We start from the raw sequence: 18005 nt of genomic DNA on the forward strand, positions 1-18005 counted from the left end.
GACCCAAGTTTTCCAGCAGACTCCTTCATGCAAGAAAAACTTTAGTCCGAGGCAATTATACCCTGCAACACAGATTGTTAACACAGTTTTTTAGATAAGAAAAATAGTAATTAGATTTCGTCTCTCCGAGACCGGAATCTAGTCAAGATCTCGACTTAGTGTAAGATACCGCAAAAATTAAATAATAAAATGTTATTGGATGAAAAATCTTATTGGATTTTTCCGGGATTTTTAGAAATTTTTTAGAATTTAAACGGGGTTCGTATGACCCGTTTTGAGGGGATGGATTCGGTTCAAAGGAGGTATGTTTTGAATACCCGATTAAGGTGGGATTTGATTAAGGAATTAACTTAGGTTTTAATTATCTAAACCTAGGTTATATATATTAATTAAACCTAAATTAATTCTCTTCTACCGATCCTCTCCCTAGCTTCTTCCCCCGATTCCGAGCTTTCCTCACGCGCACACGAGGTCGCCCTGTGTCGATCACCGCGGGTTCACCGTCGGCAACGATCTCCGATGTGTCTCACTACCCGCCGAGCCCTCTTCCTTCTCCCTAACTATGGTCGTGCCACTCTCGCCAGCCATCCGCGCGGGATTCGTCAGCGACGCAGCGACGCCAACAGAGGACGACTCTTCCCCGACAGTCTCGGCCTCACCGTGCTGCCTGAGGACCTCACCAGAATCTTGAAGGTGCTGACCAATCGCTTCCTCGTCGGTTCCTTGTGCGCGATGGGCGGCGGTTTGGCATCTAGGGCATGGCGTGAAGAGGTTGATTCGTATCTTTTCCGGCCGATCGAGCCCTTTCTCTTCTCCTCTTCGATCTGCTCGCTGGAGGGCAAACTGGATCATCGCTAGATGAGGGGGATTGTGCCACACCAGTGGTAGGTGATCGATTGAGGTAAAGTTTTGTCGGGAAAATCTTATGGATTCAAGGTTTCAGTTTCTATGGGTTCTAATTTTGATATCCTTCTGTTTTGGGCTAGGGGAAGCTTCGGATCAACCTAGTGATGGGCCTCCCCTAAGCAGAGCTTCATCTTCTTCAATTCTTGCAACTGTTAAGGTTCCGGTGTAGAGGTGGAGGCCTGTTTGAGGTGAGTAAGACTCTGTATTTTGGGGTTTTAGCAAACTAATTGCTCTACAGCTAGGTTGTGGATTGATTTTGGAAGGAATTGGTGTGGGGGCTTCTTGGGTAGCTGCCGGCAGAGGTCTTGTTGGGCTGTGAGATTGGATTTTGCTACCAAATCTTAAGGTAAGTGATGTCCAATAGGGTAATTCTGTTGGTTTCATTGGTATATTGCTATATTAGGTTTCTAATGAATAATAGGGATTTGTTTGAATGGCAGAGGCTTCGTTTGCTTTCAGCCACCACGTCACCGATAGCTAGATGCTAGCTCCATCTGATTTATGTCATCATTAGCTATTGAAGAAGAAGAGGTAAGGGGAATGTGGAGGTATGCAATTAGTTGATTAGAATTGAGAAGTTAATAGATTTGTTTGGCTTCTTATCTGGTTAGTTGGATGCTTAGCTAGTTGCTAATTAGTAGAAGTAAGTAAGTGGATTGATTCGTATGGTTAGGATAATCAATTATGGTGACAAGAGTTAATGGATTGATAGGATTGTTGGTTCATGCTCTCTTGGATTAAATTGAAGTATGTTAACAAGAAGAGTTAACTAATTGGACTGGATTATTTCATGAAGGGATTTGATTAGAGTGGTGATTGTTCGATTAGGGTTTTTCCTAATTAGATTGGAGAGTTTATTTAGCTATTTGCTATCTATGTAATTAGCTAAATATATATTATGTGATCGCAGGACTTAGATTCGGGACGAGTGTCTCGACGCAGGATCATTTGGCGCGATCGACAGATAAAGGTGGGTATTCTTCCTTGGCTCTATGTAGATTTTTATTGAGCTTAATGCATGGTTTTATGTGATGATTTAGGATGCTTTACCTTATATCGTGTTCGTTTGTTGTTTTCCTGCTTGATACCGATGCTTGACCCTTGTGATGATCTATTTAATTCTTATACAGTCTGCACTTTGGTTATCTATACTCTGTGGTATTTTTACATGTAGAGTATGTATGGTAGGGGATACTTCGTTGGTGGTATTCATATGAGGTTTGTCCATTGGTATGTCGTGTATACTTCTGTCTGGTGTGATGATTGGAGTTGTGTTGATTATATGTCTGTGGTTTATACACGTGTTTGATGTGTTTTTACTGGAGGATATATGTTGATTGTACACATGGGGTTGTGTATGTGTGTCTGTTGGGGTTATTGGAGATTTTTGGTTGACTATACATGTGTAGTTATATACATATGTTTGGTGGGATATATGGAGGTATCATGATGATTATACTCATGTTGTGGGGGTACTTAGGTGGATTTAGAGTTTCATGGATGATGACGATGTTCATATCATGATTATATATATATCATGTTCATCATTCATTGCATTGCTGACGACTATTGTCTTCCTTGTGGTGGAGAGAGTCGTCAGTCGTTTATAGCTGTCCTTTCGACCACTATTGGAGAGTGGTAGCTTGGAGCTAGTCCTGTCGCGCTCATTCAGCTGCTCAGTGTTCTGTCAGCCTCGACCACTCTGGAGTAGTGGGTCTTGAGGGTACAGTAGGCAGAGGGTTTGAGTTATGAGTGGTCAGGGACCCTTAGCTATGTAGTTATATAACTACTTAGTTGACCATCCGCTTCGGCCGCCTATAGCGGTGCATGTACTGGAGGCTAGTATGGTTTGTCATGGACCCAAGCCTCTCGGCCATACAGGGGTCGTGGTGTCTAGAGAAGTGGCGGGGGTAACCATGGAGCATGCATGCACATTTGCATTTGATGCGCGGTGCATCGTTGGAGATATATTTGCATACATGCCTAGTAGATACTAGTTGCATGTGTTTGTGGTATGTTGTATTTGTTTGCGATATGATTGTTGCATATGGTTGTCATGCTGCATACATGTCATTTATTTTACATGTATTTGCAGTCGTATTTATATTGCACAGGTGTCACGAGTAGGTCTGTTGCAGATCTGGTGAGTTTACTGACCATTATTCCAGGTGTCGATTCCAGATTGGGTATGTATCTATGATTATGTCGGTTGTGGTTGTACAGTATGTATGTCAGGTTAGTAGGTCTGATATGTTCAGATGCATTGATTATGATAGTAGGATCATGTTCTTTGATTCCCTACTTAGACTGTATACCTTTGATCTCTATGTTTATTTATAGACCATGCACTATCTTTTCTATTACCCGCTGAGTTACCTATACTCACCACTGCATGTATATCTTTATGTTTTCAGGTAAATGGTTGGAGTGTCGCTCGGAGTATCCTGTCTGCTGGGTCCTACGTCACATCCGAAGAGCGTTTCGGGTTTCCGCTTATGTTTTACTTGTATTCGTTATTTGGTGCATTCAGTGTATTTGGTGTTGTTGTTGTATTTGTGTTGTTGTATAAAGCCTAGCCGGCTAGCAGTGTCTTGATGTGTTTTGTATGGGCTTGTTTTATGTTTTTCCGCTGTGTTGGTTTTGATTTCAGCCGAGTGGGCTGATAGAAATATATATAACTTCGTGGTTGTTGTTATATTTGTCCAGCCGTGTCGGTTGAGATTATTAACTGCGTGGTTGTGTATATATTCCAGCCGCATGTGGCTGATGTATATTTTGTTTGTACTTATGCTTCAAATTATCACCGGTACAGGGGAGATGCTGCCGGATTTTTGTCTGGCAGGGACTCCTTTGGGGGCGTGACACTTAGAGTTCCGAGATGGTTCTAAGTCAGATCAGCGCCTAAGTTCCCTTCCCGGGAACGTGTCCTCACAGTCACTCCCCTCGAGTGACTTACCACCACTTACCTGCCAGACGTCCGGTCAGCCCTTTAACTCGTCTGGACTTCGTGCCAGCTATCCGGTTAGCCCGTCGACCTAGCTGGACTTCGTGCCAAACGTCCGGTCAACCCATCGACCCGTTTGGACTTTGTGCCAGCTATCCGGTCGGCCCGTCGACCTAGTTGGGTTTCGTGCCAGACATCCAGTCAGCTTGTCGACCCGTTCGGACTTCTCCTGCACACTCAGTCAGAGTGTTAGATCAACAACAAAACTAACTTAACCTAATTTGTTACATACCAGTAATCGCCTTTATAGTCCACCCAGTTACGGGTGACGTTTGACGAAGATAAAGTACATAACTCCTTTTGTAGGGAACCATGGTGACTTCAGGTCCAAGGACTAGTAGTCATACTAATAGCCACATGAGAAAGTATATGACACTCATATATCCATGATACTTTCTCATGGCGGGTCATTCAGTATACATTCTCTAATGCATATCCATGTGTCAACTTGATATCTCCATATCCATGACTTGTGAGATCAAGTCATCGAGTTGACCTACATGCTAGTCTCGTCGCATTAACATTGTCCCTGAATGTTAATACTTGACTAGGAATGATTAAGAGTAGTGTTCCTTATATCATCTCACCATCGATTCAACCAATCGATTGATATAGGTAAGAACCTTCTACTCAAGGACGCTATTATACTTAGTTATTTGGCACCAATACAAGTAAGTATAATAACCAAAAACAAATGCCTTTATTTATATACAAGAATATGATACAACGAGTCCATACTACAATCATCAAATGATTAGCTCTAGAGCTCTAACTAACAATCTCCCACTAGCACTAGTGCCAATCAGTGTAGGCTCTAAGGCCTAATGACCTAGTGTGACCATCATGCTTTCTCTATGCCAAAGCCTTGGTCAAGGGATCTGCGATGTTAGCCTCTGTGGGTACTCTGCAAATCTTCACATCTCCTCTCTCGATAATCTCTTGAATGAGATAGAAGCATCGTAGTATATGTTCGGTCCACTGGTGTGAGCGAGGTTCCTTAGCCTGTGCTATTGCTCCATTGTTGTCACAATAGAGCTCTATGAGATCAGCTATGCTAGGAACCACCCCAAGCTCAGTAATGAACTTGCGGATCCAAACTGCCTCCTTTGCTGCTTCTAATGCAGCAATATACTCGGCCTCTGTTGTAGAATCAGCGACTGTGTCCTGCTTCGAACTCTTCCAGCTCACAGCACCACTATTTATGCAAAACACGAACCCCGACTGCGATCGATAGTCATCCTGGTTGGTCTGAAAGCTGGCAACACTGTAACTCTTTACAGCTAGCTCGTCATCGCCTCCATATGTCAAGAAATATTCTTTAGTCCTTCTCAAGTACTTAAGAATATTCTTGACTGCTATCTAGTGACTTTCACCTGGATCTGACTGGTATCTGCTCGTCATGCTTAAAGCATACGAGACATCAGGATGAGTACATAGCATGACGTATATGATAGATCCTATGGCTGAAGCATAAGGGATCTGATCCATGCAGTCTCTCTCCTCTCTAGAAGAGGGACTTTGAGTCTTCGAAAGACTCACACCATGTGACATCGGCAAAAATTCCTTCTTGGAGTTCTGCATGGCAAACCGAAGTAATACCTTGTCAATGTATGTACTCTGACTTAAGCCAAGCAATCTCGTAGATCTATCTCTATAGATCTGTATGCCTAGAATGCGGGATGCTTCACCTAAGTACTTCATTAAGAAACAAGTCCCTAGCCACGTCTTGACAGACTGCAGTAAAGGGATGTCTTTCCCAATGAGTAGTATGTCATCCACATACAATATAAGGAAGACAACTGTGTTCCCTACAACCTTCTTATAGACACAAGGTTCATCTTCATCCTTGATGAAACCAAACTATTTTATTGCATCATTGAATCAAAGATTCCAACTCCGAGAAGCTTGTTTTAGTCCATAAATGGACCTATGCAGCTTGCATACTCTGCCAGTATGCTATGGATCTACAAAACCCTCAGGTTGTGTCATGTACACATCCTCGAGCAGGTTTCCATTCAGAAATGCGGTTTTGACATCCATCTGCCAGATCTCATAATCGTGGTACGCTGCAATAGCAAGCATGATTCGAATGGACTTAAACATCGCTACTGGAGAAAAGGTTTCATCATAGTCAATATCATGAATTTGCTTGAAACCTTTAGCTACCAAGCGACCCTTATAAATAAGTCCATCCATGTCAGTCTTTCTCTTAAAGACCCACTTACATCCAATGGGTTTGACCCCTTCAGGTGGATCAACCAAAGTCCATACTTGGTTAGTGTACATGGATTCCATCTCAGATCTCATGGCCTTTAGCCATTTCTCGGAATCTGGACTCATCACAGCTTCCTAATAGGAGGTAGGCTCATCCTCAATGAGCACAATGTCATCATGGTCAGATAAGAGAAATGAGTATCTCTCAGGCTGACGACGTATCCTATCAGACCTGTGAAGAGGTAGGTCTACCTGAACTGGTTGTTGTTCCTCAACTCCTTGTGGAACAACATCATCCACAACACTTTGTGGTTCCAGTTCAACTTCCATCGATGCTTCAGTGCTATTGTTCACATCTTGAACTTCTTCAAGATCGAATGTACTCCCACTAGTCTTTCTAGAAACAAAGTCCCTTTCTAGAAATACCCCAGTCTTAGCCACAACTACCTTGTGTTGATTGGGAATGTAGAAGTAATATCCCTTTGTTTCCTTGGGATATCCAATGAAATAACACTTGTCGGATTTAGGTCCCAGTTTATCCGAGACTTGACGCCGAACGTAAGTCTCACAACCCCAAATCCTCATAAAAGACACCTGGGCATCTCCCCAGTCCATATCCTATATGGTGTCTCTATTACAGCCTTAGATGAAACTCGGTTGAGAATGAAGGCTGCTGTGTCTAGAGCATAGCCCTAAAGATACATAGGAAGATCTTTGTGATTCATCATAGATCGTACCATATCTAATAAGGTACGATTCCTCCTTTCGGATACACCATTCCACTGTGGTGTTCCAGGAGGAGTGAGTTGGGATAAGATCTCACACTCAGCTAGATAGTCACGAAACTCATGGCTAAGGTATTTTCCACCTCGATCTGATCGAAGTATCTTAATACTTTTGCCAAGATGGTTTTGTACTTCATTCTTGAATTCTTTGAACTTTTCAAAGGATTCTGACTTTTGTGTCATCAGGTACACATAACCATATCTACTGAAGTCATTAGTAAATGTAATGAAGTACCTATAACCACCTCTAGCAATGACATTGAAAGGGCCACATACATCACTATGTATAAGACCTAACAAGTCAGTCGCTCTCTCACTGTGTCCACTAAAGGGAGTCTTGGTCATCTTGCCTAGAAGGCATGACTCGCATGTCTCATATGATTCAAAATCAAATGAGTCCAGCAAACCATCTTTATGGAGCTGGGATAAGCGTTTGTCATTTATATGACCTAAGTGACAGTGACAGAGATAGGTTTGGTTCATGTCATTTGACATGAACCTCTTGGTACTTATGTTATAGATAGAGTTCTTAAGGTCTAGAATATAGAGTCCGTTCATCAGAGGTGCACTACAATAGAACATATCATTTAAATAAACTGAACAACATTTGTTCTTTATTATAAATGAAAATCTTTTCTTGTCCAAACAAGAAACTGAAATTATGTTCTTAGTCAAGGCAGGCACATAGCAACATTCATCTAATTCTAGTACAAGCCCAGAGGGTAGAGATAGATAGTAAGTTCCTACAGCAACAGCAGCAACCCGTGCTCCATTGCCTACTCGTAGGTCTATCTCACCCTTCGCCAATGCTCTGCTATTTCTCAGCGCTTGTACATTAGTACAAATGTGAGAAGCACATCCGGTATCTAATACCCACGATGAAGAAATAGAGAGGTTGACTTCTATAACATGTATACCTGAAGTAGAAATCTTATTTATCTTCTTCTTAAGATCTTCCAGGTATCCTATGCAATTCCTCTTCCAGTGCCCTGCTTGTCCTTGATACAGTTGACGAAGATGTTTAACCATATCATAAGCACCCATCAACTCGTGTTGCTTCTGAAGCTCAGAGTTCATGGTTGCGAGCATGAGACAAGACACATCTAATGCGTCATCTTGATGCTTCTTCTAAGCATCTCGGTCAGCTTGCGTGACAGTGGTAGAAGGTGCCTCCGGAATGGGCTGCTCCAGAACGTATAGTTTACGTTCTTGTGTGAGAACAATTCTCAGATTCCTGTACCAGTCCAAGAAATTAGCTCCGTTGAGCTTGTCCTTCTTAAGGACAGAACGCAGGGAGAAAGAGTTCGTATTTGACATCATGGCAATCTACAACAAAAATTACAGAAAATAAATAAACATCATATTCTAGTAAAAATTTAATTAGGTCTTTAATTAAATGATGCTCCCACTGAATTCTATAATTCTTGTGGGACAAGATTCACATCATACTATGCCCTGAGTTAGCTTTGGCTAAATCGTCCAAGACTTAGTATGATCGGTAAGTAACTAATTACCAATTACATCTCTATGCAACTCTTGTTTATAGGATCAAGATCCGCATTTATATTAAAACTCAAGTTACCTTTGGCTAATACGCCCAAGAGTTAATATAAACGTGATTTTGACCTATCTACCAACCATTGGAAAATGCCTATAGTTAAACTCGATCCAATTGAGTTAACTAGTTACTCAATCTAATTGAGTTGTACTCACCCATTCGTTGATAGGCGGGACCAAAATTGTCCCTCCGTACCCTACCAAGATAATATGTGTTGTTCTGCTTTGGCAGATTCAACAACAACATGTGATCGAGGTAGTGATAGGTATCACGGCATGGTACGTATTACGAGTTGACGTGATTGAGATCTAATCTAATCGACGAGGTGTATTATATATGCGATTTAGATCTAATATAATCGTTAGGGCGCATCATGTACGCGATTTAGATCTAATCTAATCGTTAAGGCGCTAATTAATTACTATTCTAGCATGCATCACATATACACACACAAGTAATTAATTAAATATTTTGTGATTAGTCATGGCCCTACTACGATCTTCTCAAGCCAATGAGAAGATCGGATGGTCAACCTAAGGTCAACAGCTTCTCAAGCTCCTTCCTTTGACCACCTTGTGTTGCTCGCACCCTCCTCGTAACTCCGTCTCGAGTGGATCTTCCACCGCTCCAATTTGTACATTACAAAGGTGAAACTCAAGTTACATTCGAGTCTAAACTATTTACAACAGGAATATAAAAATAGAAAAGGCACGACGCGCAGGTCGTGTATCATATACAACACACACATCACAGAAAATGGCACGCAGGCCATAATATGAATTACAACACAAATTTCCAATCTAATTGGGTCTTTTGGGCCATGACCATCATAAAATAATACATAATTCTAAATTATGTAATTTCTATAAATTTCTGTAATTTTTTTTTACAATTTTTATAATTTTATGAGTAAAAAATTCCCCGCGGTCCCGTTTAGCGATTTTCGGGCGCAATCGCGGAACGAAGCCCCTTGTGGGGTCAGGGGCAGCACCCCTACCCGCGATATAACCATCGCGAGTGTTCCTAAGCGATCCTACAGCGCCTTAGCCCGCTGTCCCAAAATGATTTGGGGCGAAACCTTACCGTTTCGAAAATATTTTCTCAGTAGTCGAAGCCTACAAGTGTCTAAACACTTGTGCTTCGCTTCTACGAGAAAATTACCCACAAAAACTATAAAAATCATAAAAACACAGAAACTTACAGATCTGTAGAATTTCATAAAATTCAAAATAAAACTCGTACGCGCTTCGCACGTGGCTCTGATACCACTGTTGGGTTTTTTTCGGGCCGCAAAAACCACTTTTTTGCGTTGCGGAAACCCCAAAACCCCGCCACCGGATCCATGCGAAGATTAAAATTTCGTAAAAACTTTCACGTACGAGTTTTCTAAGCCTAGATCTACTTTAGAACTACAAGATAAGAATTTACCCTTGATGCGAAGCCCTTCGCTTAATCCCGCTCGTCCAAGGTTCGCTGGATCTCGAGAATATCAAAGTAGATACTCCTCTACGTGTATTCACACAAGCAAGAGATGGAGAAACCAAACAAAAAGGTGTGCTAGCACCTTTGAATGGTTCGGCCAAGGTGGAGGAGAGGGAGAGAAGAAAGAGCTTGAGGAAGAAGAAGGAGGTTTCAACACAAAATGAAACTTACACAATTGAATTCATGTGGCCGTCCACATTAAGAGGGATTATAACCTCCATGGAATGCCAAGAGTCACAACTCTTTGTTGGATCGAGACGCGCTAGAGAGGGGTGAATAGCGCTCGTGGCTTTCACTCAGTTCGGAATCGTAAATCGTTTGATTAAACACTCGAGTAACGCAGCGGAATAAAAGAAAAAAACAACACAAACACTAGGGTATTTACTTCGTTCGGAGCCGAGCTCGACCCTACTCGAAGGCCCGCGATCCTTGATCGCTTACCGTGGGCAACAACTAATAGCTCGAATAGAATTACAAGTGAAGTATAATAATTAATAAGAAATGATTAAATTATACCGACGACAATATGAATAACTGAAGATTCGGACCTCCGGGTCGTCGGGGGGTCGTCGCAGCACTTCGGGATCGTGTCGTTAGTATCTGGTCGTAGAAGGATTGCTTGGAATGAGTTTCCTTGAGCTGCTAGTCGAGACCATCTTATAAAGGGTGTTCAAGGCGCCTTGAAAGCCATCCGCGCCTCCATGCTGGCCGAGTCACACGCTGAGATAAGGGCTAAACTGGTCGAACCTTATCAGGTTCAAGGTGCCTTCTTTGCTCTCCAAGGCACCTTCATCCACCAGTCCAAGGTGCCTTGAGCTTCCTTCAAGGCGCCTCCAAGTCTGCTTCGCAGCCAGCTCATCTTTTGCACCCGAGGCGCCTCCAAGCTCCATGGAGACGCCTCGGACATTGTTTATCCGAGGCTTAACCTTGTTCTTTCGTACCTGCAAGACATGTTAGATCCAAAACACAAACATATCCTGCAAAACAAAAGTTAGCACATATAATATCATAAATATGAAGTTTGACAGTCATCGGACTGTCCGGGTCTGACTTCGGATTTCCGACCGGAAATCCTAGGTCGACCCGACGCCTACTGTTCCCTCTATGGGGAACGCGTCCTCACCTACTCCACTCAGGAGATTTACCTGTTGCTAGTGCGATCCTCCAGATCAACTGGACTTTTGCTCGGTGCTCGATGCTTCCGGACTTTCTGCTGGACTTCCGCATCCCGGCTGGTCCAGTCTTTCACCTGGTTCGCGACACCAGGACTTTCCACCTAGGGTTACCCCCCTAGGACTTTTGCCTGAAGCACTCGACCCACCAAGACTTTCTGCATAGGGTTACCATCCCCTATGACCTAGGGTTATCACCCCCTAGGGTTTTCACCTTGCCTAACCACAGTTAGGGCTTTTGCCTAAGTATACTTAGGACTTTCCTGCAATCTCATTTAGACCATTAGATCACCACACACCTTAACTTTGAATCCTTTTCCATTATCAAAACTTAAGTTCGATCGTCAGATGCTTCCCGCACCAACAATCTCCCCTTTTTTTTTTATTATGGCAACCAAAATTCAAAGTTAAGTAAAACAAATGCATAAGATACTTAAAAAGTGTAAGTGAGCAAGCTTAAGTACATAAGTTCAAATATAAGCATAACTTAAGGTAAACTTTGTGAAGCTCCCCCTTAATACAGGGCTTGCTTTTTGAAGTAGATTTTTACTTTTGAATTTCTCTACTATCCCCCTTTGCCATTTATCAAAAATAAGTCATTTGAAAGCAAGTTATAAGTTTTTAGAAAAAAGATTTAATTTTGAAAAAATAGTTAGCTAAGGGAGAGGGAGGACTTAAAAGGAATATTTTTCACCTAAGTTTAAAAGGCTAATTTATGGTTGACTTCGAAGGATGACTTTAGCCACTTTTGAAACTTAGTTGTTTTTAGAAAAAATGCTTAACTATATTTTGAAAAAACTTAGCTAGATTTTAAAGAATTTTTGGAGCCAAATTATTTTGAAAAAAAATTTGTAGTCTTAGTAGAAATCTTTTGAAAGTCATGAGTTAAATTTTGCAAGTAAAGAAATATGCTTTTTAATACTTTTAGCTAAGTATTGAAAAGTATTTTAGCAAAAATTTATAAAGGTGGCTATGTTTGAGGAAGTTTGAAAGTAGCTATATGAATCACTTAGCTAAGCCTTTTGTAAACATTGAATTTTGAAAATATAGTTTCAGTTTAAAATAGGTACTTAGCTTAAGAAAAATTTAATTTTGAAAAAATAGGAGTAAGAACTTGTTAAATTTTAGGACGAAGAGGGAGTAACTAAATATTTAATTTAGGTTATTTATTCAAATTTAGTTGGCCCTTAAGTCCAAGCATGAGTCAAGTTAAATTAGATTTCAAGTTATCCAATTTGTTTTGATAAGGTATCAGAGCCCTAAAGTACAAGCATGCTTAATCTTAATATTTCCATTTCCTTCACCAACTGTCTGATGGATCGAAAGCGCTAGAGGGGGGGGGGGGTGAATAGCGCTCGTGGCTATTTCGTTTTTCGAAATCGTAAAAGCTTGTTCAGAAATAACGCAGCGGAAAGTAAATAAAGTGGACACGAAGGATTTACTTCGTTCGGAGCCTGTGACGACTCCTACTCGAAGGCCCGCGATCCTTGATCACTTCCGGTGGGCAACAACTATAATTCGTAAAAGCTATTACAAGCTAAGTATAATTTAAGCAGAAAAGAATATTGTACCGACAATAAAAAGACTAGAACTGAAGCTCCGGGTTGTCGTTGCAGCACTTCTGAGTCGAGATGTTAGCAGCTTGTCGCACGTAGAATGCTTAGAAGATTGTTGTTCTTAAAGCTGCACCTCAACCCTCCTTTTATATGAGGTTCTGGGCGCCTGGAACCTTTCCGGGTGCCTGGAGTGTGACGTGGCTAGCCAACCAGGTTGCTCCACGTCGCGAAGTCGCGCAGGGGATAAAAGTTAGTCCCGGGCGCCCGGACCTGTTCCGGGCGCCCGGATCCATCCCGGGTGCCCGGACCTCCTTTTTCCATGAGCCACTTCTCCTGCAAAACAAGGTTAGTCCGAGCAATTGCATACCCTGCAAGACAATATTAGAATATGATAATTCATAAGTGAAAAAGAACTGACAGTCTTCGGACTGTCCGAGTCTGACTTCGGATTTCCAACCGGAAACCCTAGGTCGACCCGACGCCTACTGTTCCCTCTACGGAGAACGCGTCCTCACCTACTCCCCTCAGGAGAGATTACCTGATGCCAGTCCGATCCTCCAGACCGACTGGACTTTCCGCCTAGGGTTACCACCCCCTAGGACCTAGGGTTACCGCCCCCTAGGGTTTTTCTCCACCTAGGGTTACCACCCCCTAGGACCTAAGGTTGCCGCCCCTTAGGGTTTTCCTCCACCCAGGGTTACCGCCCCCTAGGACCTAAGGTTGCCGCCCCTTAGGGTTTTCCTCCACCTAGGGTTACCGCCCCCTAGGACCTAAGGTTACCACCCTTAGGGTTTTCCCTCACCTAGGGTTACCGCCCCCTAGGACCTAAGGTTACCACCCCTTAGGATTTTTCCTTTGCCTAACCGCAACTAGGACTTTCCTGAAACACTTATTCAACACGTTAGATCACCACAAACCTTAACTTTGAATCCTTTGCCATTATCAAAACTCAGGTTCGATCGTCGGATGCTTCCCGCACCAACACTGTCTAACCTTTAGCTACTTGCTGATTGCCTAGAGGGCAGCAGATTTCACTTGGTTAGTCAAATTAAGTCTTTTGGTCCAGTTAGCTTTGACTAAGGCTGGATGACTTAAACTGATTTCTGTTAATAAAGTATTTAACGCCCAGACTCATATTGATGCACAGAAATAAGCATTCTTGAGTCCAGGCTGTACCATATGCATCTCACACCATTATATGTTTTTCAAACACAAGCAAGGTATACCTAGGTGTTTGTGAGATGCTCTGGCTTAAATCTAGGGGAACATGATTTCTAGGGGGAAAGCCTAGGCTAAGGCCAATTTTTGAAAATTTTAAGAAAATGGGATTATAAAATCATTATTTTTCCTAGACTTAAGAATAATTTAAAAGTGGTTTTGAAATTGTACTCACAAATTTGAAAAAGTGGCAAATAAGTACTGAATTAAAACATAAGTCAGCTAAACATAAGATAACCAACTCCAAGATACAACCAAAAGGTGAGTAAGATATCCAGATCCAAAAAGTGAGTGACATATCCAGATAATCTAAAAAGATAGAGTCAAGCAGGCGGATCGTCAGCTGGAGGATCGGCTAGAGGCTGCTCGGGTGCCGGCTGAGGCTATCCCTGGCGTCGGATCTCGTCTCGGAGAGAGGCGAACCCAGCAACCATCTCAGATCGCATAGATCGAAGGAAGCGATGGCTATCTAGCACAGCTCGTTGCGTCTGAGAGGACTGGATCACTAGCCGAGTGAGTCTGTCCTCGACAGAATGTGGTGCCGAAGATGAAGGCCCGGCTGATGTGGAGGGCCCGGCAGAGGAAGAAGGATCCGTGAAAAAATCCTCGGCTAAGAAGTCGGCCCACTCCTCTCCCTCACCTGGTATATCCTCGGCCTCTGGAGCGATAGGGGCAGCGGCTGGCTATGGTCGACCTGTCCAGGCTAGAACTCCATCAGCGTTGACCTCAGCATGGGCTAGTCTACAACTGCGTGACCCTAGCTCGTCGTATATGGTTAAAGGGATAACTGTCCCTCTGGTCACATCTATGCCCTCGATGGTCGAAAAGATGGAAGTCAAAATATAGCAGTAGGGCATATGCACTATACGGGATGTGACTGTACTAGATGCTGAGATAATGTTCTGGAACATGTGTAAGGCTATATCAATGTCCAACCGATGGCTCAGGGCATATAGAAAGAATGAATGGGAAGATCGTATCTTCGGGACATCCCGAGATGAGATCGGCAATATGCAGGCTGTCAGGACCCTATACATAACATAGTCCTGGACTCTAAGAAAGACAGACCTAAACTCAGTCAAGCCGAGTGGTCGCTCCCCCCCAAAAAAATACGTATAGATAGTGTCTAACGTAATATGAGAGTAGGGAGCGCCAAATGGCAGATCCCTACTGGGGTAGCACAGGAAGGGACACTCTTACGCCCTAAGCCCTAAGGCGGTACCTAACAAAGTGGGGGTAAGCTGGATGTCAGCGCCACCAACTCTAGAGGAGTATGTACTATCATCAACCCTTTCAAGGTTGTGATAGAACTGTGCACATAAATCATGATTTACTGCATTACTGCAGTAAACCAATTTGTCCAGCTGATAGTATTCTATCATCTGGACCGATGGATGACAGAACTGACTAAAAAAGGGCCTATTTAGGTATCTAGGTTTGATAAGGTTAAATGTGAAGTTAGCAAATGTAGCCCTAAGTTGTTCGGTTGGGAATCTGAGGTCGGCTGATGGGAGTCTAGCCGGATTGGGATCTACTTGACGTCGTTTCCTATTTTCAACGATTTTACACAAAAATTGGCAAAATAAGCACAAAGATTATGTAAAAAATTACTGGGAAGTGTTTAGAGTTTACCTAGGAGGCATTGTGGGGTGTATAAGGGGAGGAACAGGTTGAATGCGCCTTAGATTGGGAAGAAATCATACGAGTATTTCGTGCTTGGCATCGGTAGAAAACGAGCAGAAAACGCTTCTGTTCGTTGCAATATGATGAATTGAAGGCGCCTTGAACAGGAGTCAAGGCACCTTATAATGATATTAGAGGCGCCTCAGACATGATCCGAGGCGCCTTAGTCTCAGGCGGCGGGAATTCTCCTGCCGCTTTCTAGGGCGCCTCTCGTGTATGGGAGGCGCCTCCGACAGGCGCCACATGTTTCGTTTTTTTTTAATTTTTTTTTTAAATTGTGATATGAGTTTAATTAATTTTAAGTTAACTGATTTTGAAAATTAAGTTTGATTGATTAAATTTGATTGATTTAAGTTTGATTGATTTTGTAAATAATTTTGAAATTGATTTTGAAGAGATTTTTAAATAATTTTGAAATTGATTTTGAAAAGATAATAAATAATTTTGAAAAGGTTTTTTAAATAATTTTGAAATTGATTTTGAAAAGATTTGAAAAAGTTTTAAAGATTTTTAAAATGATTTTTAAGATAATTTTTAAAAGATTTTGAAAGGATTTTTAAATAATTTTGAAAAGGTTTTTAAAATAATTTTGAAATTGATTTTGAAAAGATTTGAAAAAGTTTTAAAATGATTTTAAGATAATTTTTAAAAGATTTTGAAAAGATTTGAAAAAGTTTTAAAATATTTTTAAAATGATTTTTAAGATAATTTTTAAAAGATATTGAAAAGATTTGAAAAAGTTTTAAAAGATTTTTAAAATGATTTTTAAAAGATTTTTCAAATAATTTTAAAATTAAGTTTTAAAAGATTTTTAAAATGATTTTTAAAATAATTTTAAAATTAAATTTTAAAAGATTTTTAAAATGATTTTTAAAAGATTTTTCAAATAATTTTGAAATCAAGTTTTAAAAGATTTTTAAAATGATTTTTAAAAGACTTTTGAAACTAAGTTCATTTGAAAAAATAATATTAATTATGAATTTAATTTTGAATTTGAATTAATTATAGTTACAAATTTAATTTTAAATTTGAATTTCAAATTTGATTCTATTTTAAATCTTTATTCCTTAGTCATCTCACCCGATCTAAATTTTCAATAAGGTACTCTTATAATTGTTGTGAGATGAGTTGAGGTTCAATTTAAGAGTTTTGTTTAACTTTGTGTTAGATTCAGGTTTAGTTTTGGGTTCAACAAGTAGGTGTTCTTTGGATAAACTTCTGGGCTATGGTGAGTCACAAGGACATCATTAAAGTAACCATGCCTTCGAGGTTTTTCAAATAGTCCTACCCATTGAACTTAGTACAAAACCTTGGTCTAACTGGTTAGGATCCATAAAGGGTAGCTTCGGTCAATTCCACTTAGCCAAATGCACCAGGTCGAAGCCATATCTTCCTAGACATGCGATGACTAAGTTTCCCCAACGTACTATCATCCAATACTTCACCAGTACCGTGAGTCAAGTTAAACTTAACTCCTTTTAATCTAACCTTAATTACCCTGCCGGGTAGTCTACTTTTGTTTACCCATTTCGAGTATATTAAGTTGGGTTACCCAGTCGGGTAGTTTAGTTGGGAGTGCCAGCTATTCTGGATCCTTCTTCTAATTTGATTTAAGTTGACTTTGAATTAATTTCGAATTGAATTTAATTGAATTTTGAATTTTTAAATTTAATTTAATTTTGAATTTTTAATGAATTTTTAATTTTTAATTTAATTTCGAATTTTTAATGAATTTTGACTTTTGAATTTTGAATTTTAATTTAATTTCGAATTTTTAATTAAATTTTGAATTTTGAATTTTGAATTTTAATTTAATTTCAAATTTTTAATTAAATTTTGAATTTTAATTTAATTTCAAATTTTTTAATTTAATTTTTTTTTAATTAAGTTCGTTTTACTAATATCGTTTTTCTTTTTGCTCCCCCGGGATCATAGTCTCGATATAGTCTGTCGAGGTAGTGTATTTGATCCTTTGGGATCCAATATTGACCAAGTCCAACTTGATTAATCAATTTGGACTTGGGGACCCATGCTTGGACTGTTTTTCTATTTGTTCTTTCTACAAGAGATAAGTAAGATTTATATTTCCTTTTTGGTTTAAATCCTAGACTAGTTTTATTGTAAATGGCTCTTTGTGTCCCAAGAATTAGGTCAAGATTCTTGGAACCTAAAGAAAATCATTCTAGTGTTTTCTCCAGATTCTTGACTTGAGTTTTCAGGCTGGAATTCTCTTCTTCAAGTTTTTGGGCTTGAGTTGAGTTTCCAGTCTGAACTGGTTCAGTTAAAGATTCAGAGTTAGTCACTTCTTTAAGGACAACTACTTCTTTTAGAAGTGACTTAATTTTAAGATTCGATTTAGCTAACTTTCGCAATAAATAATTAACTAGATTATTAAGTCTAGAAATACTCACAGCGGGGTCTGGCCCT

This window comes from Zingiber officinale, chromosome 1B (assembly GCF_018446385.1).
Source record: "Zingiber officinale cultivar Zhangliang chromosome 1B, Zo_v1.1, whole genome shotgun sequence".
Lineage (NCBI taxonomy): Eukaryota > Viridiplantae > Streptophyta > Magnoliopsida > Zingiberales > Zingiberaceae > Zingiber > Zingiber officinale.